This window comes from Pholcus phalangioides, unplaced genomic scaffold (genome assembly GCF_987345545.1).
Source record: "Pholcus phalangioides strain wild (caught in Gottingen) unplaced genomic scaffold, Ppha-v1.0 ptg000017l_1, whole genome shotgun sequence".
NCBI lineage: Eukaryota > Metazoa > Arthropoda > Arachnida > Araneae > Pholcidae > Pholcus > Pholcus phalangioides.
Window position 1 is genome coordinate 61,173,038 of NW_028301610.1, and position 21,619 is coordinate 61,194,656.

The 21,619-nt window shown below is 39.5% G+C and overlaps 28 non-coding genes across 28 annotated transcripts; all 28 read right to left on the minus strand.

Moving 5' to 3' along the window:
* Nucleotides 1–847: 847 nt before the first annotated feature.
* Nucleotides 848–936, minus strand: TRNAM-CAU (transfer RNA methionine (anticodon CAU)). Its single transcript is given in 2 exon segments — nucleotides 848–883; nucleotides 900–936. It is a non-coding gene; the product is annotated as a tRNA-Met (tRNA).
* A 380-nt stretch (nucleotides 937–1,316) lies between these two features.
* TRNAM-CAU (transfer RNA methionine (anticodon CAU)) lies at nucleotides 1,317–1,405 on the minus strand. Its single transcript is given in 2 exon segments — nucleotides 1,317–1,352; nucleotides 1,369–1,405. It is a non-coding gene; the product is annotated as a tRNA-Met (tRNA).
* A 379-nt stretch (nucleotides 1,406–1,784) lies between these two features.
* Nucleotides 1,785–1,873, minus strand: TRNAM-CAU (transfer RNA methionine (anticodon CAU)). Its single transcript is given in 2 exon segments — nucleotides 1,785–1,820; nucleotides 1,837–1,873. It is a non-coding gene; the product is annotated as a tRNA-Met (tRNA).
* Nucleotides 1,874–2,253: 380 nt separating this feature from the next.
* TRNAM-CAU (transfer RNA methionine (anticodon CAU)) lies at nucleotides 2,254–2,342 on the minus strand. The gene is given in 2 exon segments: nucleotides 2,254–2,289; nucleotides 2,306–2,342. It is a non-coding gene; the product is annotated as a tRNA-Met (tRNA).
* A 380-nt stretch (nucleotides 2,343–2,722) lies between these two features.
* TRNAM-CAU (transfer RNA methionine (anticodon CAU)) lies at nucleotides 2,723–2,811 on the minus strand. The gene is given in 2 exon segments: nucleotides 2,723–2,758; nucleotides 2,775–2,811. It is a non-coding gene; the product is annotated as a tRNA-Met (tRNA).
* A 380-nt stretch (nucleotides 2,812–3,191) lies between these two features.
* Nucleotides 3,192–3,280, minus strand: TRNAM-CAU (transfer RNA methionine (anticodon CAU)). The gene is given in 2 exon segments: nucleotides 3,192–3,227; nucleotides 3,244–3,280. It is a non-coding gene; the product is annotated as a tRNA-Met (tRNA).
* An 849-nt stretch (nucleotides 3,281–4,129) lies between these two features.
* Nucleotides 4,130–4,218, minus strand: TRNAM-CAU (transfer RNA methionine (anticodon CAU)). Its single transcript is given in 2 exon segments — nucleotides 4,130–4,165; nucleotides 4,182–4,218. It is a non-coding gene; the product is annotated as a tRNA-Met (tRNA).
* Nucleotides 4,219–5,536: 1,318 nt separating this feature from the next.
* TRNAM-CAU (transfer RNA methionine (anticodon CAU)) lies at nucleotides 5,537–5,625 on the minus strand. The gene is given in 2 exon segments: nucleotides 5,537–5,572; nucleotides 5,589–5,625. It is a non-coding gene; the product is annotated as a tRNA-Met (tRNA).
* A 380-nt stretch (nucleotides 5,626–6,005) lies between these two features.
* TRNAM-CAU (transfer RNA methionine (anticodon CAU)) lies at nucleotides 6,006–6,094 on the minus strand. The gene is given in 2 exon segments: nucleotides 6,006–6,041; nucleotides 6,058–6,094. It is a non-coding gene; the product is annotated as a tRNA-Met (tRNA).
* An 848-nt stretch (nucleotides 6,095–6,942) lies between these two features.
* Nucleotides 6,943–7,031, minus strand: TRNAM-CAU (transfer RNA methionine (anticodon CAU)). Its single transcript is given in 2 exon segments — nucleotides 6,943–6,978; nucleotides 6,995–7,031. It is a non-coding gene; the product is annotated as a tRNA-Met (tRNA).
* Nucleotides 7,032–7,411: 380 nt separating this feature from the next.
* TRNAM-CAU (transfer RNA methionine (anticodon CAU)) lies at nucleotides 7,412–7,500 on the minus strand. Its single transcript is given in 2 exon segments — nucleotides 7,412–7,447; nucleotides 7,464–7,500. It is a non-coding gene; the product is annotated as a tRNA-Met (tRNA).
* Nucleotides 7,501–7,879: 379 nt separating this feature from the next.
* TRNAM-CAU (transfer RNA methionine (anticodon CAU)) lies at nucleotides 7,880–7,968 on the minus strand. The gene is given in 2 exon segments: nucleotides 7,880–7,915; nucleotides 7,932–7,968. It is a non-coding gene; the product is annotated as a tRNA-Met (tRNA).
* Nucleotides 7,969–8,348: 380 nt separating this feature from the next.
* TRNAM-CAU (transfer RNA methionine (anticodon CAU)) lies at nucleotides 8,349–8,437 on the minus strand. The gene is given in 2 exon segments: nucleotides 8,349–8,384; nucleotides 8,401–8,437. It is a non-coding gene; the product is annotated as a tRNA-Met (tRNA).
* Nucleotides 8,438–8,817: 380 nt separating this feature from the next.
* On the minus strand, nucleotides 8,818–8,906 carry TRNAM-CAU (transfer RNA methionine (anticodon CAU)). The gene is given in 2 exon segments: nucleotides 8,818–8,853; nucleotides 8,870–8,906. It is a non-coding gene; the product is annotated as a tRNA-Met (tRNA).
* Nucleotides 8,907–9,286: 380 nt separating this feature from the next.
* TRNAM-CAU (transfer RNA methionine (anticodon CAU)) lies at nucleotides 9,287–9,375 on the minus strand. Its single transcript is given in 2 exon segments — nucleotides 9,287–9,322; nucleotides 9,339–9,375. It is a non-coding gene; the product is annotated as a tRNA-Met (tRNA).
* Nucleotides 9,376–9,755: 380 nt separating this feature from the next.
* On the minus strand, nucleotides 9,756–9,844 carry TRNAM-CAU (transfer RNA methionine (anticodon CAU)). Its single transcript is given in 2 exon segments — nucleotides 9,756–9,791; nucleotides 9,808–9,844. It is a non-coding gene; the product is annotated as a tRNA-Met (tRNA).
* A 380-nt stretch (nucleotides 9,845–10,224) lies between these two features.
* TRNAM-CAU (transfer RNA methionine (anticodon CAU)) lies at nucleotides 10,225–10,313 on the minus strand. The gene is given in 2 exon segments: nucleotides 10,225–10,260; nucleotides 10,277–10,313. It is a non-coding gene; the product is annotated as a tRNA-Met (tRNA).
* Nucleotides 10,314–11,161: 848 nt separating this feature from the next.
* On the minus strand, nucleotides 11,162–11,250 carry TRNAM-CAU (transfer RNA methionine (anticodon CAU)). Its single transcript is given in 2 exon segments — nucleotides 11,162–11,197; nucleotides 11,214–11,250. It is a non-coding gene; the product is annotated as a tRNA-Met (tRNA).
* A 380-nt stretch (nucleotides 11,251–11,630) lies between these two features.
* On the minus strand, nucleotides 11,631–11,719 carry TRNAM-CAU (transfer RNA methionine (anticodon CAU)). Its single transcript is given in 2 exon segments — nucleotides 11,631–11,666; nucleotides 11,683–11,719. It is a non-coding gene; the product is annotated as a tRNA-Met (tRNA).
* Nucleotides 11,720–12,098: 379 nt separating this feature from the next.
* On the minus strand, nucleotides 12,099–12,187 carry TRNAM-CAU (transfer RNA methionine (anticodon CAU)). Its single transcript is given in 2 exon segments — nucleotides 12,099–12,134; nucleotides 12,151–12,187. It is a non-coding gene; the product is annotated as a tRNA-Met (tRNA).
* A 379-nt stretch (nucleotides 12,188–12,566) lies between these two features.
* On the minus strand, nucleotides 12,567–12,655 carry TRNAM-CAU (transfer RNA methionine (anticodon CAU)). Its single transcript is given in 2 exon segments — nucleotides 12,567–12,602; nucleotides 12,619–12,655. It is a non-coding gene; the product is annotated as a tRNA-Met (tRNA).
* An 849-nt stretch (nucleotides 12,656–13,504) lies between these two features.
* On the minus strand, nucleotides 13,505–13,593 carry TRNAM-CAU (transfer RNA methionine (anticodon CAU)). The gene is given in 2 exon segments: nucleotides 13,505–13,540; nucleotides 13,557–13,593. It is a non-coding gene; the product is annotated as a tRNA-Met (tRNA).
* Nucleotides 13,594–13,973: 380 nt separating this feature from the next.
* TRNAM-CAU (transfer RNA methionine (anticodon CAU)) lies at nucleotides 13,974–14,062 on the minus strand. The gene is given in 2 exon segments: nucleotides 13,974–14,009; nucleotides 14,026–14,062. It is a non-coding gene; the product is annotated as a tRNA-Met (tRNA).
* Nucleotides 14,063–14,911: 849 nt separating this feature from the next.
* On the minus strand, nucleotides 14,912–15,000 carry TRNAM-CAU (transfer RNA methionine (anticodon CAU)). The gene is given in 2 exon segments: nucleotides 14,912–14,947; nucleotides 14,964–15,000. It is a non-coding gene; the product is annotated as a tRNA-Met (tRNA).
* Nucleotides 15,001–17,723: 2,723 nt separating this feature from the next.
* TRNAM-CAU (transfer RNA methionine (anticodon CAU)) lies at nucleotides 17,724–17,812 on the minus strand. The gene is given in 2 exon segments: nucleotides 17,724–17,759; nucleotides 17,776–17,812. It is a non-coding gene; the product is annotated as a tRNA-Met (tRNA).
* Nucleotides 17,813–19,128: 1,316 nt separating this feature from the next.
* TRNAM-CAU (transfer RNA methionine (anticodon CAU)) lies at nucleotides 19,129–19,217 on the minus strand. Its single transcript is given in 2 exon segments — nucleotides 19,129–19,164; nucleotides 19,181–19,217. It is a non-coding gene; the product is annotated as a tRNA-Met (tRNA).
* An 848-nt stretch (nucleotides 19,218–20,065) lies between these two features.
* On the minus strand, nucleotides 20,066–20,154 carry TRNAM-CAU (transfer RNA methionine (anticodon CAU)). The gene is given in 2 exon segments: nucleotides 20,066–20,101; nucleotides 20,118–20,154. It is a non-coding gene; the product is annotated as a tRNA-Met (tRNA).
* A 1,318-nt stretch (nucleotides 20,155–21,472) lies between these two features.
* TRNAM-CAU (transfer RNA methionine (anticodon CAU)) lies at nucleotides 21,473–21,561 on the minus strand. The gene is given in 2 exon segments: nucleotides 21,473–21,508; nucleotides 21,525–21,561. It is a non-coding gene; the product is annotated as a tRNA-Met (tRNA).
* Nucleotides 21,562–21,619: the final 58 nt, after the last annotated feature.

The window sequence follows — 21,619 nt, forward strand, 5'->3', positions numbered from 1 at the left end:
GATCGAAACCAATTTCCTCATGTGTGTTCGCGTATGCATTCACTGTACACGAAACTCGTCGTGTTAATGATACGAATGAAACACTTTTGAAAGGACACATTCATTTCAGAAATGTATAGAAAAGAAGAAAATTGAGAGAGTGCCGCAGACTCGAGAACTGAACTCAGGACTTTCAGATTAATCTGTATTGATAGATGAAGATAATGACGCGCTGTGTCAATGGTCCTTAGGAAGATGCGTAGAAATATATTTCAGCATGTTGCGTGATTATGTATGCATTCGTTGTATATAGAAAACACCTCGTGTTGACCATTAGGCGACACAAACACTTGAAAAAACACATTGATTTCAGAAATATATAAGAAAAGTTAGAAACTGTGCCCCAGCTGAGGATCGAACTCAGGAACTTCAGATTACTCTGTTCAGAGATTATGAGACTGACGCGCTGCCAACAGCGCTACTGAGGCTTGATCGAAACCAATTTCCTCATGTGTGTTCGCGTATGCATTCACTGTACAAGAAACTCCTCGTGTTAATGATACCAATGAAACACTTTTGAAAGGACACATTCATTACAGAAATGTATAGAAAAGAAGAAAATTGAGAGAGTGCCGCAGACTCGAGAACTGAACTCAGGACTTTCAGATTAATCTGTATTGATAGATGAAGATAATGACGCGCTGTGTCAATGGCCCTTAGGAAGATGCGTAGAAATATATTTCAGCATGTTGCGTGATTATCTATGCATTCGTTGTATATAGAAAACACCTCGTGTTGACCATTAGGCGACACAAACACTTGAAAAAACACATTGATTTCAGAAATATATAAGAAAAGTTAGAAACTGCGCCCCAGCTGAGGATCGAACTCAGGAACTTCAGATTACTCTGTTCAGAGATTATGAGACTGACGCGCTGCCAACTGCGCTACTGAGGCTAGATTAAAACCAATTACCTCATGTGTGTTCGCGTATGCATTCACTGTACACGAAACTCGTCGGGTTAATGATACGAATGAAACACTTTTGAAAGGACGCATTCATTTCAAAAATGTATAGAAAAGAAGAAAATTGAGAGAGTGCCGCAGACTCGAGAACTGAACTCAGGACTTTCAGATTAATCTGTATTGATAGATGAAGATAATGACGCGCTGTGTCAATGGCCCTTAGGAAGATGCGTAGAAATATATTTCAGCATGTTGCGTGATTATGTATGCATTCGTTGTATATAGAAAACACCTCGTGTTGACCATTAGGCGACACAAACACTTGAAAAAACACATTGATTTCAGAAATATATAAGAAAAGTTAGAAACTGTGCCCCAGCTGAGGATCGAACTCAGGAACTTCAGATTACTCTGTTCAGAGATTATGAGACTGACGCGCTGCCAACTGCGCTACTGAGGCTTGATTAAAACCAATTTCCTCATGTGTGTTCGCGTATGCATTCACTGTACACGAAACTCGTCGTGTAAATGATACGAATGAAACACTTTTGAAAGGACACATTCATTTCAGAAATGTATAGAAAAGAAGAAAATTGAGAGAGAGCCGCAGACTCGAGAACTGAACTCGGGACTTTCAGATTAATCTGTATTGATAGATGAAGATAATGACGCGCTTTGTCAATGGCCCTTAGGAAGATGCTAGAAATATATTTCAGCATGTTGCGTGATTATGTATGAATTCGTTGTATATAGAAAACAGCTCGTGTTGACCATTAGGCGACACAAACACTTGAAAAAACACATTGATTTCAGAAATATATAAGAAAAGTTAGAAACTGTGCCCCAGCTGAGGATCGAACTCAGGAACTTCAGATTACTCTGTTCAGAGATTATGAGACTGACGCGCTGCCAACTGCGCTACTGAGGCTTGATCGAAACCAATTTCCTCATGTGTGTTCGCGTATGCATTCACTGTACACGAAACTCCTCGTGTTAATGATACCAATGAAACACTTTTGAGAGGACACATTCATTTCAGAAATGTATAGAAAAGAAGAAAAGTGAGAGAGAGCCGCAGACTCGAGAACTGAACTCAGGACTTTCAGATTAATCTGTATTGATAGATGAAGATAATGACGCGCTGTGTCAATGGCCCTTAGGAAGATGCGTAGAAATATATTTCAGCATGTTGCGTGATTATGTATGCATTCGTTGTATATAGAAAACACCTCGTGTTGACCATTAGGCGACACAAACACTTGAAAAAACACATTGATTTCAGAAATATAAAAGAAAAGTAAGAAACTGTGCCCCAGCTGAGGATCGAACTCAGGACCTTCAGATTACTCTGTTCAGAGATTATGAGGCTGACGCGCTGCCAACTGCGCTACTGAGGCTCGATTAAAACCAATTTCCTCATGTGTGTTCGCGTATGCATTCACTGTACACGATACTCGTCGTGTTAATGATACGAATGAAACACTTTTGAAAGGACACATTCATTTCAGAAATGTATAGAAAAGAAGAAAATTGAGAGAGTGCCGCAGACTCGAGAACTGAACTCAGGACTTTCAGATTAATCTGTATTGACAGATGAAGATAATGACGCGCTGTGTCAATGGCCCTTAGGAAGATGCGTAGAAATATATTTCAGCATGTTGCGTGATTATGTATGCATTCATTGTATATAGAAAACACCTCGTGTTGACCATTAGGCGACACAAACACTTGAAAAAACACATTGATTTCAGAAATATATAAGAAAAGTTAGAAACTGTGCCCCAGCTGAGGATCGAACTCAGGAACTTCAGATTACTCTGTTCAGAGATTATGAGACTGACGCGCTGCCAACTGCGCTACTGAGGCTTGATTAAAACCAATTTCCTCATGTGTGTTCGCGTATGCATTCACTGTACACGAAACTCGTCGTGTTAATGATACGAATGAAACACTTTTGAAAGGACACATTCATTTCAGAAATGTATAGAAAAGAAGAAAATTGAGAGAGAGCCGCAGACTCGAGAACTGAACTCAGGACTTTCAGATTAATCTGTATTGATAGATGAAGATAATGACGCGCTGTGTCAATGGTCCTTAGGAAGATGCGTAGAAATATATTTCAGCATGTTGCGTGATTATGTATGCATTCGTTGTATATAGAAAACACCTCGTGTTGACCATTAGGCGACACAAACACTTGAAAAAACACATTGATTTCAGAAATATATAAGAAAAGTTAGAAACTGTGCCCCAGCTGAGGATCGAACTCAGGAACTTCAGATTACTCTGTTCAGAGATTATGAGACTGACGCGCTGCCAACTGCGCTACTGAGGCTTGATCGAAACCAATTTCCTCATGTGTGTTCGCGTATGCATTCACTGTACACGAAACTCCTCGTGTTAATGATACCAATGAAACACTTTTGAAAGGACACATTCATTACAGAAATGTATAGAAAAGAAGAAAATTGAGAGAGTGCCGCAGACTCGAGAACTGAACTCAGGACTTTCAGATTAATCTGTATTGATAGATGAAGATAATGACGCGCTGTGTCAATGGCCCTTAGGAAGATGCGTAGAAATATATTTCAGCATGTTGCGTGATTATCTATGCATTCGTTGTATATAGAAAACACCTCGTGTTGACCATTAGGCGACACAAACACTTGAAAAAACACATTGATTTCAGAAATATATAAGAAAAGTTAGAAACTGTGCCCCAGCTGAGGATCGAACTCAGGAACTTCAGATTACTCTGTTCAGAGATTATGAGACTGACGCGCTGCCAACAGCGCTACTGAGGCTTGATCGAAACCAATTTCCTCATGTGTGTTCGCGTATGCATTCACTGTACAAGAAACTCCTCGTGTTAATGATACCAATGAAACACTTTTGAAAGGACACATTCATTACAGAAATGTATAGAAAAGAAGAAAATTGAGAGAGTGCCGCAGACTCGAGAACTGAACTCAGGACTTTCAGATTAATCTGTATTGATAGATGAAGATAATGACGCGCTGTGTCAATGGCCCTTAGGAAGATGCGTAGAAATATATTTCAGCATGTTGCGTGATTATCTATGCATTCGTTGTATATAGAAAACACCTCGTGTTGACCATTAGGCGACACAAACACTTGAAAAAACACATTGATTTCAGAAATATATAAGAAAAGTTAGAAACTGTGCCCCAGCTGAGGATCGAACTCAGGAACTTCAGATTACTCTGTTCAGAGATTATGAGACTGACGCGCTGCCAACTGCGCTACTGAGGCTAGATTAAAACCAATTACCTCATGTGTGTTCGCGTATGCATTCACTGTACACGAAACTCGTCGTGTTAATGATACGAATGAAACACTTTTGAAAGGACACATTCATTTCAGAAATGTATAGAAAAGAAGAAAATTGAGAGAGTGCCGCAGACTCGAGAACTGAACTCAGGACTTTCAGATTAATCTGTATTGATAGATGAAGATAATGACGCGCTGTGTCAATGGCCCTTAGGAAGATGCGTAGAAATATATTTCAGCATGTTGCGTGATTATGTATGCATTCGTTGTATATAGAAAACACCTCGTGTTGACCATTAGGCGACACAAACACTTGAAAAAACACATTGATTTCAGAAATATATAAGAAAAGTTAGAAACTGTGCCCCAGCTGAGGATCGAACTCAGGAACTGTAGATTACTCTGTTCAGAGATTATGAGACTGACGCGCTGCCAACTGCGCTACAGAGGCTTGATTTAAACCAATTTCCTCATGTGTGTTCGCGTATGCATTCACTGTACACGAAACTCGTCGTGTAAATGATACGAATGAAACACTTTTGAAAGGACACATTCATTTCAGAAATGTATAGAAAAGAAGAAAATTGAGAGAGAGCCGCAGACTCGAGAACTGAACTCAGGACTTTCAGATTAATCTGTATTGATAGATGAAGATAATGACGCGCTGTGTCAATGGCCCTTAGGAAGATGCGTAGAAATATATTTCAGCATGTTGCGTGATTATGTATGCATTCGTTGTATATAGAAAACACCTCGTGTTGACCATTAGGCGACACAAACACTTGAAAAAACACATTGATTTCAGAAATATATAAGAAAAGTTAGAAACTGTGCCCCAGCTGAGGATCGAACTCAGGAACTTCAGATTACTCTGTTCAGAGATTATGAGACTGACGCGCTGCCAACTGCGCTACTGACGCTGGATTAAAACCAATTTCCTCATGTGTGTTCGCGTATGCATTCACTGTACACGAAACTCGTCGTGTTAATGATACGAATGAAACACTTTTGAAAGGACACATTCATTTCAGAAATGTATAGAAAAGAAGAAAATTGAGAGAGAGCCGCAGACTCGAGAACTGAACTCAGGACTTTCAGATTAATCGGTATTGATAGATGAAGATAATGACGCGCTGTGTCAATGGCCCTTAGGAAGATGCGTAGAAATATATTTCAGCATGTTGCGTGATTATGTATGCATTCGTTGTATATAGAAAACACCTCGTGTTGACCATTAGGCGACACAAACACTTGAAAAAACACATTGATTTCAGAAATATAAAAGAAAAGTAAGAAACTGTGCCCCAGCTGAGGATCGAACTCAGGACCTTCAGATTACTCTGTTCAGAGATTATGAGGCTGACGCGCTGCCAACTGCGCTACTGAGGCTCGATTAAAACCAATTTCCTCATGTGTGTTCGCGTATGCATTCACTGTACACGATACTCGTCGTGTTAATGATACGAATGAAACACTTTTGAAAGGACACATTCATTTCAGAAATGTATAGAAAAGAAGAAAATTGAGAGAGTGCCGCAGACTCGAGAACTGAACTCAGGACTTTCAGATTAATCTGTATTGATAGATGAAGATAATGACGCGCTGTGTCAATGGCCCTTAGGAAGATGCGTAGAAATATATTTCAGCATGTTGCGTGATTATGTATGCATTCGTTGTATATAGAAAACACCTCGTGTTGACCATTACGCGACACAAACACTTGAAAAAACACATTGATTTCAGAAATATATAAGAAAAGTTAGAAACTGTGCCCCAGCTGAGGATCGAACTCAGGAACTTCAGATTACTCTGTTCAGAGATTATGAGACTGACGCGCTGCCAACTGCGCTACTGAGGCTTGTTTAAAACCAATTTCCTCATGTGTGTTCGCGTATGCATTCACTGTACACGAAACTCGTCGTGTTAATGATACGAATGAAACACTTTTGAAAGGACACATTCATTTCAGAAATGTATAGAAAAGAAGAAAATTGAGAGAGAGCCGCAGACTCGAGAACTGAACTCAGGACTTTCAGATTAATCTGTATTGATAGATGAAGATAATGACGCGCTTTGTCAATGGCCCTTAGGAAGATGCTAGAAATATATTTCAGCATGTTGCGTGATTATGTATGAATTCGTTGTATATAGAAAACACCTCGTGTTGACCATTAGGCGACACAAACACTTGAAAAAACACATTGATTTCAGAAATATATAAGAAAAGTGAGAAATTGTGCCCCAGCTGAGGATCGAACTCAGGACCTTCAGATTACTCTGTTCAGAGATTATGAGACTGACGTTCTGCCAACTGCGCTACAGAGGCTTGATCGAAACCAATTTCCTCATGTGTGTTCGCGTATGCATTCACTGTACACGAAACTCCTCGTGTTAATGATACCAATGAAACACTTTTGAAAGGACACATTCATTTCAGAAATGTATAGAAAAGAAGAAAATTGAGAGAGAGCCGCAGACTCGAGAACTGAACTCAGGACTTTCAGATTAATCTGTATTGATAGATGAAGATAATGACGCGCTGTGTCAATGGTCCTTAGGAAGATGCGTAGAAATATATTTCAGCATGTTGCGTGATTATCTATGCATTCGTTGTATATAGAAAACACCTCGTGTTGACCATTAGGCGACACAAACACTTGAAAAAACACATTGATTTCAGAAATATATAAGAAAAGTTAGAAACTGTGCCCCAGCTGAGGATCGAACTCAGGAACTTCAGATTACTCTGTTCAGAGATTATGAGACTGACGCGCTGCCAACTGCGCTACTGAGGCTAGATTAAAACCAATTACCTCATGTGTGTTCGCGTATGCATTCACTGTACACGAAACTCGTCGGGTTAATGATACGAATGAAACACTTTTGAAAGGACACATTCATTTCAGAAATGTATAGAAAAGAAGAAAATTGAGAGAGTGCCGCAGACTCGAGAACTGAACTCAGGACTTTCAGATTAATCTGTATTGATAGATGAAGATAATGACGCGCTGTGTCAATGGCCCTTAGGAAGATGCGTAGAAATATATTTCAGCATGTTGCGTGATTATGTATGCATTCGTTGTATATAGAAAACACCTCGTGTTGACCATTAGGCGACACAAACACTTGAAAAAACACATTGATTTCAGAAATATATAAGAAAAGTTAGAAACTGTGCCCCAGCTGAGGATCGAACTCAGGAACTTCAGATTACTCTGTTCAGAGATTATGAGACTGACGCGCTGCCAACTGCGCTACTGAGGCTTGATTAAAACCAATTTCCTCATGTGTGTTCGCGTATGCATTCACTGTACACGAAACTCGTCGTGTTAATGATACGAATGAAACACTTTTGAAAGGACACATTCATTTCAGAAATGTATAGAAAAGAAGAAAATTGAGAGAGAGCCGCAGACTCGAGAACTGAACTCGGGACTTTCAGATTAATCTGTATTGATAGATGAAGATAATGACGCGCTTTGTCAATGGCCCTTAGGAAGATGCTAGAAATATATTTCAGCATGTTGCGTGATTATGTATGAATTCGTTGTATATAGAAAACAGCTCGTGTTGACCATTAGGCGACACAAACACTTGAAAAAACACATTGATTTCAGAAATATATAAGAAAAGTTAGAAACTGTGCCCCAGCTGAGGATCGAACTCAGGAACTTCAGATTACTCTGTTCAGAGATTATGAGACTGACGCGCTGCCAACTGCGCTACTGAGGCTTGATCGAAACCAATTTCCTCATGTGTGTTCGCGTATGCATTCACTGTACACGAAACTCCTCGTGTTAATGATACCAATGAAACACTTTTGAGAGGACACATTCATTTCAGAAATGTATAGAAAAGAAGAAAAGTGAGAGAGAGCCGCAGACTCGAGAACTGAACTCAGGACTTTCAGATTAATCTGTATTGATAGATGAAGATAATGACGCGCTGTGTCAATGGCCCTTAGGAAGATGCGTAGAAATATATTTCAGCATGTTGCGTGATTATGTATGCATTCGTTGTATATAGAAAACACCTCGTGTTGACCATTAGGCGACACAAACACTTGAAAAAACACATTGATTTCAGAAATATAAAAGAAAAGTAAGAAACTGTGCCCCAGCTGAGGATCGAACTCAGGACCTTCAGATTACTCTGTTCAGAGATTATGAGGCTGACGCGCTGCCAACTGCGCTACTGAGGCTCGATTAAAACCAATTTCCTCATGTGTGTTCGCGTATGCATTCACTGTACACGATACTCGTCGTGTTAATGATACGAATGAAACACTTTTGAAAGGACACATTCATTTCAGAAATGTATAGAAAAGAAGAAAATTGAGAGAGTGCCGCAGACTCGAGAACTGAACTCAGGACTTTCAGATTAATCTGTATTGACAGATGAAGATAATGACGCGCTGTGTCAATGGCCCTTAGGAAGATGCGTAGAAATATATTTCAGCATGTTGCGTGATTATGTATGCATTCATTGTATATAGAAAACACCTCGTGTTGACCATTAGGCGACACAAACACTTGAAAAAACACATTGATTTCAGAAATATATAAGAAAAGTTAGAAACTGTGCCCCAGCTGAGGATCGAACTCAGGAACTTCAGATTACTCTGTTCAGAGATTATGAGACTGACGCGCTGCCAACTGCGCTACTGAGGCTTGATTAAAACCAATTTCCTCATGTGTGTTCGCGTATGCATTCACTGTACACGATACTCGTCGTGTTAATGATACGAATGAAACACTTTTGAAAGGACACATTCATTTCAGAAATGTATAGAAAAGAAGAAAATTGAGAGAGTGCCGCAGACTCGAGAACTGAACTCAGGACTTTCAGATTAATCTGTATTGATAGATGAAGATAATGACGCGCTGTGTCAATGGCCCTTAGGAAGATGCGTAGAAATATATTTCAGCACGTTGCGTGATTATGTATGCATTCGTTGTATATAGAAAACACCTCGTGTTGACCATTAGGCGACACAAACACTTGAAAAAACACATTGATTTCAGAAATATAAAAGAAAAGTAAGAAACTGTGCCCCAGCTGAGGATCGAACTCAGGACCTTCAGATTACTCTGTTCAGAGATTATGAGGCTGACGCGCTGCCAACTGCGCTACTGAGGCTCGATTAAAACCAATTTCCTCATGTGTGTTCGCGTATGCATTCACTGTACACGATACTCGTCGTGTTAATGATACGAATGAAACACTTTTGAAAGGACACATTCATTTCAGAAATGTATAGAAAAGAAGAAAATTGAGAGAGTGCCGCAGACTCGAGAACTGAACTCAGGACTTTCAGATTAATCTGTATTGACAGATGAAGATAATGACGCGCTGTGTCAATGGCCCTTAGGAAGATGCGTAGAAATATATTTCAGCATGTTGCGTGATTATGTATGCATTCATTGTATATAGAAAACACCTCGAGTTGACCATTAGGCGACACAAACACTTGAAAAAACACATTGATTTCAGAAATATATAAGAAAAGTTAGAAACTGTGCCCCAGCTGAGGATCGAACTCAGGAACTTCAGATTACTCTGTTCAGAGATTATGAGACTGACGCGCTGCCAACTGCGCTACTGAGGCTTGATTAAAACCAATTTCCTCATGTGTGTTCGCGTATGCATTCACTGTACACGATACTCGTCGTGTTAATGATACGAATGAAACACTTTTGAAAGGACACATTCATTTCAGAAATGTATAGAAAAGAAGAAAATTGAGAGAGTGCCGCAGACTCGAGAACTGAACTCAGGACTTTCAGATTAATCTGTATTGATAGATGAAGATAATGACGCGCTGTGTCAATGGCCCTTAGGAAGATGCGTAGAAATATATTTCAGCATGTTGCGTGATTATGTATGCATTCGTTGTATATAGAAAACACCTCGTGTTGACCATTACGCGACACAAACACTTGAAAAAACACATTGATTTCAGAAATATATAAGAAAAGTTAGAAACTGTGCCCCAGCTGAGGATCGAACTCAGGAACTTCAGATTACTCTGTTCAGAGATTATGAGACTGACGCGCTGCCAACTGCGCTACTGAGGCTTGTTTAAAACCAATTTCCTCATGTGTGTTCGCGTATGCATTCACTGTACACGAAACTCGTCGTGTTAATGATACGAATGAAACACTTTTGAAAGGACACATTCATTTCAGAAATGTATAGAAAAGAAGAAAATTGAGAGAGAGCCGCAGACTCGAGAACTGAACTCAGGACTTTCAGATTAATCTGTATTGATAGATGAAGATAATGACGCGCTTTGTCAATGGCCCTTAGGAAGATGCTAGAAATATATTTCAGCATGTTGCGTGATTATGTATGAATTCGTTGTATATAGAAAACACCTCGTGTTGACCATTAGGCGACACAAACACTTGAAAAAACACATTGATTTCAGAAATATATAAGAAACGTTAGAAACAGTGCCCCAGCTGAGGATCGAACTCAGGACCTTCAGATTACTCTGTTCAGAGATTATGAGACTGACGTTCTGCCAACTGCGCTACAGAGGCTTGATCGAAACCAATTTCCTCATGTGTGTTCGCGTATGCATTCACTGTACACGAAACTCGTCGTGTTAATGATACGAATGAAACACTTTTGAAAGGACACATTCATTTCAGAAATGTATAGAAAAGAAGAAAATTGAGAGAGAGCCGCAGACTCGAGAACTGAACTCAGGACATTCAGATTAATCTGTATTGATAGATGAAGATAACGACGCGCTGTGTCAATGGCCCTTAGGAAGATGCGTAGAAATATATTTCAGCATTTTGCGTGATTATGTATGCATTCGTTGTATATAGAAAACACCTCGTGTTGACCATTAGGCGACACAAACACTTGAAAAAACACATTGATTTCAGAAATATAAAAGAAAAGTAAGAAACTGTGCCCCAGCTGAGGATCGAACTCAGGACCTTCAGATTACTCTGTTCAGAGATTATGAGGCTGACGCGCTGCCAACTGCGCTACTGAGGCTCGATTAAAACCAATTTCCTCATGTGTGTTCGCGTATGCATTCACTGTACACGATACTCGTCGTGTTAATGATATGAATGAAACACTTTTGAAAGGACACATTCATTTCAGAAATGTATAGAAAAGAAGAAAATTGAGAGAGTGCCGCAGACTCGAGAACTGAACTCAGGACTTTCAGATTAATCTGTATTGATAGATGAAGATAATGACGCGCTGTGTCAATGGCCCTTAGGAAGATGCGTAGAAATATATTTCAGCATGTTGCGTGATTATGTATGCATTCGTTGTATATAGAAAACACCTCGTGTTGACCATTACGCGACACAAACACTTGAAAAAACACATTGATTTCAGAAATATATAAGAAAAGTTAGAAACTGTGCCCCAGCTGAGGATCGAACTCAGGAACTTCAGATTACTCTGTTCAGAGATTATGAGACTGACGCGCTGCCAACTGCGCTACTGAGGCTTGTTTAAAACTAATTTCCTCATGTGTGTTCGCGTATGCATTCACTGTACACGAAACTCGTCGTGTTAATGATACGAATGAAACACTTTTGAAAGGACACATTCATTTCAGAAATGTATAGAAAAGAAGAAAATTGAGAGAGAGCCGCAGACTCGAGAACTGAACTCAGGACTTTCAGATTAATCTGTATTGATAGATGAAGATAATGACGCGCTTTGTCAATGGCCCTTAGGAAGATGCTAGAAATATATTTCAGCATGTTGCGTGATTATGTATGAATTCGTTGTATATAGAAAACACCTCGTGTTGACCATTAGGCGACACAAACACTTGAAAAAACACATTGATTTCAGAAATATATAAGAAAAGTTAGAAACTGTGCCCCAGCTGAGGATCGAACTCAGGACCTTCAGATTACTCTGTTCAGAGATTATGAGACTGACGCGCTGCCAACTGCGCTACTGAGGCTTGATCGAAACCAATTTCCTCATGTGTGTTCGCGTATGCATTCACTGTACACGAAACTCGTCGTGTTAATGATACGAATGAAACACTTTTGAATGGACACATTCATTTCAGAAATGTATAGAAAAGAAGAAAATTGAGAGAGAGCCGCAGACTCGAGAACTGAACTCAGGACTTTCAGATTAATCTGTATTGATAGATGAAGATAATGACGCGCTTTGTCAATGGCCCTTAGGAAGATGCTAGAAATATATTTCAGCATGTTGCGTGATTATGTATGAATTCGTTGTATATAGAAAACACCTCGTGTTGACCATTAGGCGACACAAACACTTGAAAAAACACATTGATTTCAGAAATATATAAGAAAAGTTAGAAACTGTGCCCCAGCTGAGGATCGAACTCAGGACCTTCAGATTACTCTGTTCAGAGATTATGAGACTGACGCGCTGCCAACTGCGCTACTGAGGCTTGATCGAAACCAATTTCCTCATGTGTGTTCGCGTATGCATTCACTGTACACGAAACTCGTCGTGTTAATGATACGAATGAAACACTTTTGAATGGACACATTCATTTCAGAAATGTATAGAAAAGAAGAAAATATTGAGAGAACCGCAGACTCGAGAACTGAACTCAGGACTTTCAGATTAATCTGTATTGATAGATGAAGATAATGACGCGCTGTGTCAATAGCCCTTAGGAAGATGCATAGAAATATATTTCAGCATGTTGCGTGATAATGTATGCATTCGTTGTATATAGAAAACACCTCGTGTTGACCATTAGGCGACACAAACACTTGAAAAAACACATTGATTTCAGAAATATATAAGAAAAGTTAGAAACTGTGCCCCAGCTGAGGATCGAACTCAGGACCTTCAGATTACTCTGTTTAGACATTATGAGACTGACGTTCTGCCAACTGCGCTACTGAGGCTTGATCGAAACCAATTTCCTCATGTGTGTTCGCGTATGCATTCACTGTACACGAAACTCTTCGTGTTAATGATACGAATGAAACACTTTTGAAAGGACACATTCATTTCAGAAATGTATAGAAAAGAAGAAAATATTGAGAGAGCCGCAGACTCGAGAACTGAACTCAGGACATTCAGATTAATCTGTATTGATAGATGAAGATAACGACGCGCTGTGTCAATGGCCCTTAGGAAGATGCGTAGAAATATATTTCAGCATGTTGCGTGATTATGTATGCATTCATTGTATATAGAAAACACCTCGTGTTGACCATTAGGCGACACAAACACTTCAAAAAACACATTGATTTCAGAAATATATAAGAAAAGTAAGAAACTGTGCCCCAGCTGAGGATCGAACTCAGGAACTTCAGATTACTCTGTTCAGAGATTATGAGACTGACGCGCTGCCAACTGCGCTACTGAGGCTTGATCGAAACCAATTTCCTCATGTGTGTTCGCGTATGCATTCACTGTACACGAAACTCCTCGTGTTAATGATACCAATGAAACACTTTTGAAAGGACACATTCATTTCAGAAATGTATAGAAAAGAAGAAAAGTGAGAGAGAGCCGCAGACTCGAGAACTGAACTCAGGACTTTCAGATTAATCTGTATTGATAGATGAAGATAATGACGCGCTGTGTCAATGGCCCTTAGGAAGATGCGTAGAAATATATTTCAGCATGTTGCGTGATTATGTATGCATTCATTGTATATAGAAAACACCTCGTGTTGACCATTAGGCGACACAAACACTTCAAAAAACACATTGATTTCAGAAATATATAAGAAAAGTTAGAAACTGTGCCCCAGCTGAGGATCGAACTCAGGAACTTCAGATTACTCTGTTCAGAGATTATGAGACTGACGCGCTGCCAACTGCGCTACTGAGGCTTGATTAAAGCCAATTTCCTCATGTGTGTTCGCGTATGCATTCACTGTACACGATACTCGTCGTGTTAATGATACGAATGAAACACTTTTGAAAGGACACATTCATTTCAGAAATGTATAGAAAAGAAGAAAATTGAGAGAGAGCCGCAGACTCGAGAACTGAACTCAGGACATTCAGATTAATCTGTATTGATAGATGAAGATAACGACGCGCTGTGTCAATGGCCCTTAGGAAGATGCGTAGAAATATATTTCAGCATTTTGCGTGATTATGTATGCATTCGTTGTATATAGAAAACACCTCGTGTTGACCATTAGGCGACACAAACACTTGAAAAAACACATTGATTTCAGAAATATATAAGAAAAGTTAGAAACTGTGCCCCAGCAGAGGATGGAACTCAGGACCTTCAGATTACTCTGTTCAGAGATTATGAGACTGACGCGCTGCCAACTGCGCTACTGAGGCTTGATCGAAACCAATTTCCTCATGTGTGTTCGCGTATGCATTCACTGTACACGAAACTCCTCGTGTTAATGATACCAATGAAACACTTTTGAAAGGACACATTCATTTCAGAAATGTATAGAAAAGAAGAAAAGTGAGAGAGAGCCGCAGACTCGAGAACTGAACTCAGGACTTTCAGATTAATCTGTATTGATAGATGAAGATAATGACGCGCTGTGTCAATGGCCCTTAGGAAGATGCGTAGAAATATATTTCAGCATTTTGCGTGATTATGTATGCATTCGTTGTATATAGAAAACACCTCGTGTTGACCATTACGCGACACAAACACTTGAAAAAACACATTGATTTCAGAAATATATAAGAAAAGTTAGAAACTGTGCCCCAGCTGAGGATGGAACTCAGGACCTTCAGATTACTCTGTTCAGAGATTATGAGACTGACGCGCTGCCAACTGCGCTACTGAGGCTTGATTAAAACCAATTTCCTCATGTGTGTTCACGTATGCATTCACTGTACACGAAACTCGTCGTGTTAATGATACCAATGAAACACTTTTGAAAGGACACATTCATTTCAGAAATGTATAGAAAAGAAGAAAATTGAGAGAGTGCCGCAGACTCGAGAACTGAACTCAGGACTTTCAGATTAATCTGTATTGATAGATGAAGATAATGACGCGCTGTGTCAATGGCCCTTAGGAAGATGCGTAGAAATATATTTCAGCATGTTGCGTGATTATGTATGCATTCGTTGTATATAGAAAACACCTCGTGTTGACCATTAGGCGACACAAACACTTGAAAAAACACATTGATTTCAGAAATATATAAGAAAAGTAAGAAACTGTGCCCCAGCTGAGGATCGAACTCAGGACCTTCATATTACTCTGTTCAGAGATTATGAGACTGACGCGCTGCCAACTGCGCTACTGAGGCTTGATTAAAACCAATTTCCTCATGTGTGTTCGCGTATGCATTCACTGTACACGAAACTCGTCGTGTTAATGATACGAATGAAACACTTTTGAAAGGACACATTCATTTCAGAAATGTATAGAAAAGAAGAAAATTGAGAGAGTGCCGCAGACTCGAGAACTGAACTCAGGACTTTCAGATTAATCTGTATTGATAGATGAAGATAATGACGCGCTGTGTGAATGGCCCTTAGAAAGATGCGTAGAAATATATTTCAGCGTGTTGCGTGATTATGTATGCATTCGTTGTATATAGAAAACACCTCGTGTTGACCATTACGCGACACAAACACTTGAAAAAACACATTGATTTCAGAAATATATAATAAAAGTTAGAAACTGTGCCCCAGCTGAGGATCGAACTCAGGACCTTCAGATTACTCTGTTCAGAGATAATGAGACTGACGCGCTGCCAACTGCGCTATTGAGGCTTGATTGACACCAATTTCCTCATGTGTGTTCGCGTATGCATTCACTGTACACGAAACTCGTCGTGTTAATGATACGAATGAAACACTTTTGAAAGGACACATTCATTTCAGAAATGTATAGAATAGAAGAAAATTGAGAGAGAGCCGCAGACTCGAGAACTGAACTCAGGACTTTCAGATTAATCTGTATTGATAGATGAAGATAATGACGCGCTGTGTCAATGGCCCTTAGGAAGATGCGTAGAAATATATTTCAGCATGTTGCGTGATTATGTATGCATTCGTTGTATATAGAAAACACCTCGTGTTGACCATTACGCGACACAAACACTTGAAAAAACACATTGATTTCAGAAATATATAAGAAAAGTTAGAAACTGTGCCCCAGCTGAGGATCGAACTCAGGACCTTCAGATTACTCTGTTCAGAGATTATGAGACTGACGCGCTGCCAACTGCGCTAGTGAGGCTTGATCGAAACCAATTTCCTCATGTGTGTTCGCGTATGCATTCACTGTACACGAAACTCCTCGTGTTAATGATGCCAATGAAACACTTTTGAAAGGACACATTCATTTCAGAAATGTATAGAAAAGAAGAAAATTGAGAGAGAGCCGCAGATACAAGAACTGAACTCAGGACTTTCAGATTAATCTGTATTGATAGATGAAGATAATGACGCGCTGTGTCAATGGCCCTTAGGAAGATGCGTAGAAATATATTTCAGCATGTTGCGTGATTATGTATGCATTCGTTGTATATAGAAAACACCTCGTGTTGACCATTAGGCGACACAAACACTTGAAAAAACACATTGATTTCAGAAATATATAAGAAAAGTAAGAAACTGTGCCCCAGCTGAGGATCGAACTCAGGACCTTCATATTACTCTGATCAGAGATTATGAGACTGACGCGTTGTCAACAGCGCTACTGAGGCTTGATCGGAACCAATTTCCCCATGTGTGTTCACGTATGCATTCACTGTACACGAAACTCCTCGTGTTTATGATAAGAATGAAACACTTTGGAAAGGACACATTCATTTCAGAAATGTATAGAAAAGAAGAAAATTGAGAGAGAGCCGCAGATACAAGAACTGAACTCAGGACTTTCAGATTAATCTGTATTGATAGATGAAGATAATGACGCGCTTTGTCAATGGCCCTTAGGAAGATGCTAGAAATATATTTCAGCATGTTGCGTGATTATGTATGAATTCGTTGTATATAGAAAACACCTCGTGTTGACCATTAGGCGACACAAACACTTGAAAAAACACATTGATTTCAGAAATATATAAGAAAAGTTAGAAACTGTGCCCCAGCTGAGGATCGCACTCAGGACCTTCAGATTACTCTGTTCAGAGATTATGAGACTGACGCGCTGCCAACTGCGCTACTGAGGCTTGATCGAAACCAATTACCTCATGTCTGTTCGCGTATGCATTCACTGTACACGAAACTCCTCGTGTTAATGATACCAATGAAACACATTTGAAAGGACACATTCATTTCAGAAATGTATAGAAAAGAAGAAAATTGAGAGAGAGCCGCAGACTCGAGAACTGAACTCGGGACTTTCAGATTAATCTGTATTGATAGATGAAGATAATGACGCGCTGTGTCAATGGCCCTTAGGAAGATGCTAGAAATATATTTCAGCATGTTGCGTGATTATGTATGAATTCGTTGTATATAGAAAACACCTCGTGTTGACCATTAGGCGACACAAACACTTGAAAAAACACATTGATTTCAGAAATATATAAGAAAAGTTAGAAACTGTGCCCCAGCTGAGGATCGAACTCAGGACCTTCAGATTACTCTGTTCAGAGATTATGAGACTGACGCGCTGCCAACTGCGCTACTGAGGCTTGATCAAAACCAATTTCCTCATGTCTGTTCGCGTATGCATTCACTGTACACGAAACTCCTCGTGTTAATGATACCAATGAAACACATTTGAATGGACACATTCATTTCAGAAATGTATAGAAAAGATGAAAATTGAGAGAGAGCCGCAGACTCGAGAACTGAACTCAGGACTTTCAGATTAATCTGTATTGATAGATGAAGATAATGACGCGCTGCGTCAATGGCCCTTAGAAAGATGCATGGAAATATATTTCAGCATGTTGCGTGATTATGTATGCATTCGTTGTATATAGAAAACACCTCGTGTTGACCATTAGGTGACACTAACACTTGAAAAAACACATTGATTTCAGAAATATATAAGAAAAGTTAGAAACTGTGCCCCAGCTAAGGATCGAACTCAGGACCTTCAGATTACTCTGTTCAGAGATTATGAGACTGACGCGCTGCCAACTGCGCTACTGAGGATTGATTAAAACCAATTTCCTCATGTGTGTTCGCGTATGCATTCACTGTACACGAAACTCGTCGTGTTTATGATACGAATGAAACACTTTTGAAAGGACACATTCATTTCAGAAATGTATAGAAAAGAAGAAAATATTGAGAGAACCGCAGACTCGAGAACTGAACTCAGGACTTTCAGATTAATCTGTATTGATAGATGAAGATAATGACACGCTGTGTCAATGGCCCTTAGGAAGATGCTAGAAATATATTTCAGCATGTTGCGTGATTATGTATGAATTCGTTGTATATAGAAAACACCTCGTGTTGACCATTAGGCGACACAAACACTTGAAAAAACACATTGATTTCAGAAATATATAAGAAAAGTTAGAAACTGTGCCCCAGCTGAGGATCGAACTCAGGACCTTCATATTACTCTGTTCAGAGATTATGAGACTGACGCGTTGTCAACAGCGCTACTGAGGCTTGATCGGAACCAATTTCCCCATGTGTGTTCACGTATGCATTCACTGTACACGAAACTCCTCGTGTTTATGATAAGAATGAAACACTTTGGAAAGGACACATTCATTTCAGAAATGTATAGAAAAGAAGAAAATTGAGAGAGAGCCGCAGATACAAGAACTGAACTCAGGACTTTTAGATTAATCTGTATTGATAGATGAAGATAATGACGCGCTTTGTCAATGGCCCTTAGGAAGATGCTAGAAATATATTTCAGCATGTTGCGTGATTATGTATGAATTCGTTGTATATAGAAAACACCTCGTGTTGACCATTAGGCGACACAAACACTTGAAAAAACACATTGATTTCAGAAATATATAAGAAAAGTTAGAAACTGTGCCCCAGCTGAGGATCGAACTCAGGACCTTCAGATTACTCTGTTCAGAGATTATGACACTGACGCGCTGCCAACTGCGCTACTGAGGCTTGTTCGAAACCAATTTCCTCATGTCTGTTCGCGTATGCATTCACTGTACACGAAACTCCTCGTGTTAATGATACCAATGAAACACATTTGAAAGGACACATTCATTTCAGAAATGTATAGAAAAGAAGAAAATTGAGAGAGAGCCGCAGACTCGAGAACTGAACTCGGGACTTTCAGATTAATCTGTATTGATAGATGAAGATAATGACGCGCTGTGTCAATGGCCCTTAGGAAGATGCTAGAAATATATTTCAGCATGTTGCGTGATTATGTATGAATTCGTTGTATATAGAAAACACCTCGTGTTGACCATTAGGCGACACAAACACTTGAAAAAACACATTGATTTCAGAAATATATAAGAAAAGTTAGAAACTGTGCCCCAGCTGAGGATCGAACTGAGGACCTTCAGATTACTCTGTTCAGAGATTATGAGACTGACGCGCTGCCAACTGCGCTACTGAGGCTTGATCGAAACCAATTTCCTCATGTTTGTTCGCGTATGCATTCACTATACACGAAACTCGTCGTGTTAATGATACGAATGAAACACTTTTGAAAGGACACATTCATTTCAGAAATGTATAGAAAAGAAGCAAATTGAGAGAGAGCCGCAGACTCGAGAACTGAACTCAGGACTTTCAGATTAATCTGTATTGATAGATGAAGATAATGACGCGCTGTGTCAATGGCCCTTAGGAAGATGCGTAGAAATATATTTCAGCATGTTGCGTGATTATGTATGCATTCGTTGTATATAGAAAACACCTCGTGTTGACCATTACGCGACACAAACACTTGAAAAAACACATTGATTTCAGAAATATATAAGAAAAGTTAGAAACTGTGCCCCAGCTGAGGATCGAACTCAGGACCTTCAGATTACTCTGTTCAGAGATTATGAGACAGACGCGCTGCCAACTGCGCTACTGAGGCTTGATCGAAACCAATTTCCTCATGTGTGTTCGCGTATGCATTCACTGTACACGAAACTCCTCGTGTTAATGATACCAATGAAACACTTTTGAAAGGACACATTCATTTCAGAAATGTATAGAAAAGTAGAAAATTGAGAGAGAGCCGCAGATACAAGAACTGAACTCAGGACTTTCAGATTAATCTGTATTGATAGATGAAGATAATGACGCGCTGCGTCAATGGCCCTTAGGAAGATGCATGGAAATATATTTCAGCATGTTGCGTGATTATGTATGCATTCGTTGTATATAGAAAACACCTCGTGTTGACCATTAGGCGACACAAACACTTGAAAAAACACATTGATTTCAGAAATATATAAGAAAAGTTTGAAACTGTGCCCCAGCTGAGGATCGAACTCAGGACCTTCAGATTACTCTGTTCAGAGATTATGAGACTGACGCGCTGCCAACTGCGATACTGAGGATTGATTAAAACCAATTTCCTCATGTGTGTTCGCGTATGCATTCACTGTACACGAAACTCGTCGTGTTTATGATACGAATGAAACACTTTTGAAAGGACACATTCATTTCAGAAATGTATAGAAAAGTAGAAAATTGAGAGAGAGCCGCAGATACAAGAACTGAACTCAGGACTTTCAGATTAATCTGTATTGATAGATGAAGATAATGACGCGCTGTGTCAATGGCCCTTAGGAAGATGCGTAGAAATATATTTCAGCATGTTGCGTGATTATGTATGCATTCGTTGTATATAGAAAACACCTCGTGTTGACCATTACGCGACACAAACACTTGAAAAAACACATTGATTTCAGAAATATATAAGAAAAGTTAGAAACTGTGCCCCAGCTGAGGATCGAACTCAGGACCTTCAGATTACTCTGTTCAGAGATTATGAGACTGACGCGCTGCCAACTGCGATACTGAGGATTGATTAAAACCAATTTCCTCATGTGTGTTCGCGTATGCATTCACTGTACACGAAACTCGTCGTGTTTATGATACCAATGAAACACTTTTGAAAGGACACATTCATTTCAGAAATGTATAGAAAAGTAGAAAATTGAGAGAGAGCCGCAGATACAAGAACTGAACTCAGGACTTTCAGATTAATCTGTATTGATAGATGAAGATAATGACGCGCTGTGTCAATGGCCCTTAGGAAGATGCGTAGAAATATATTTCAGCATGTTGCGTGATTATGTATGCATTCATTGTATATAGAAAACACCTCGTGTTGACCATTAGGCGACACAAACACTTCAAAAAACACATTGATTTCAGAAATATATAAGAAAAGTAAGAAACTGTGCCCCAGCTGAGGATCGAACTCAGGAACTTCAGATTACTCTGTTCAGAGATTATGAGACTGACGCGCTGCCAACTGCGCTACTGAGGCTTGATCGAAACCAATTTCCTCATGTGTGTTCGCGTATGCATTCACTGTACACGAAACT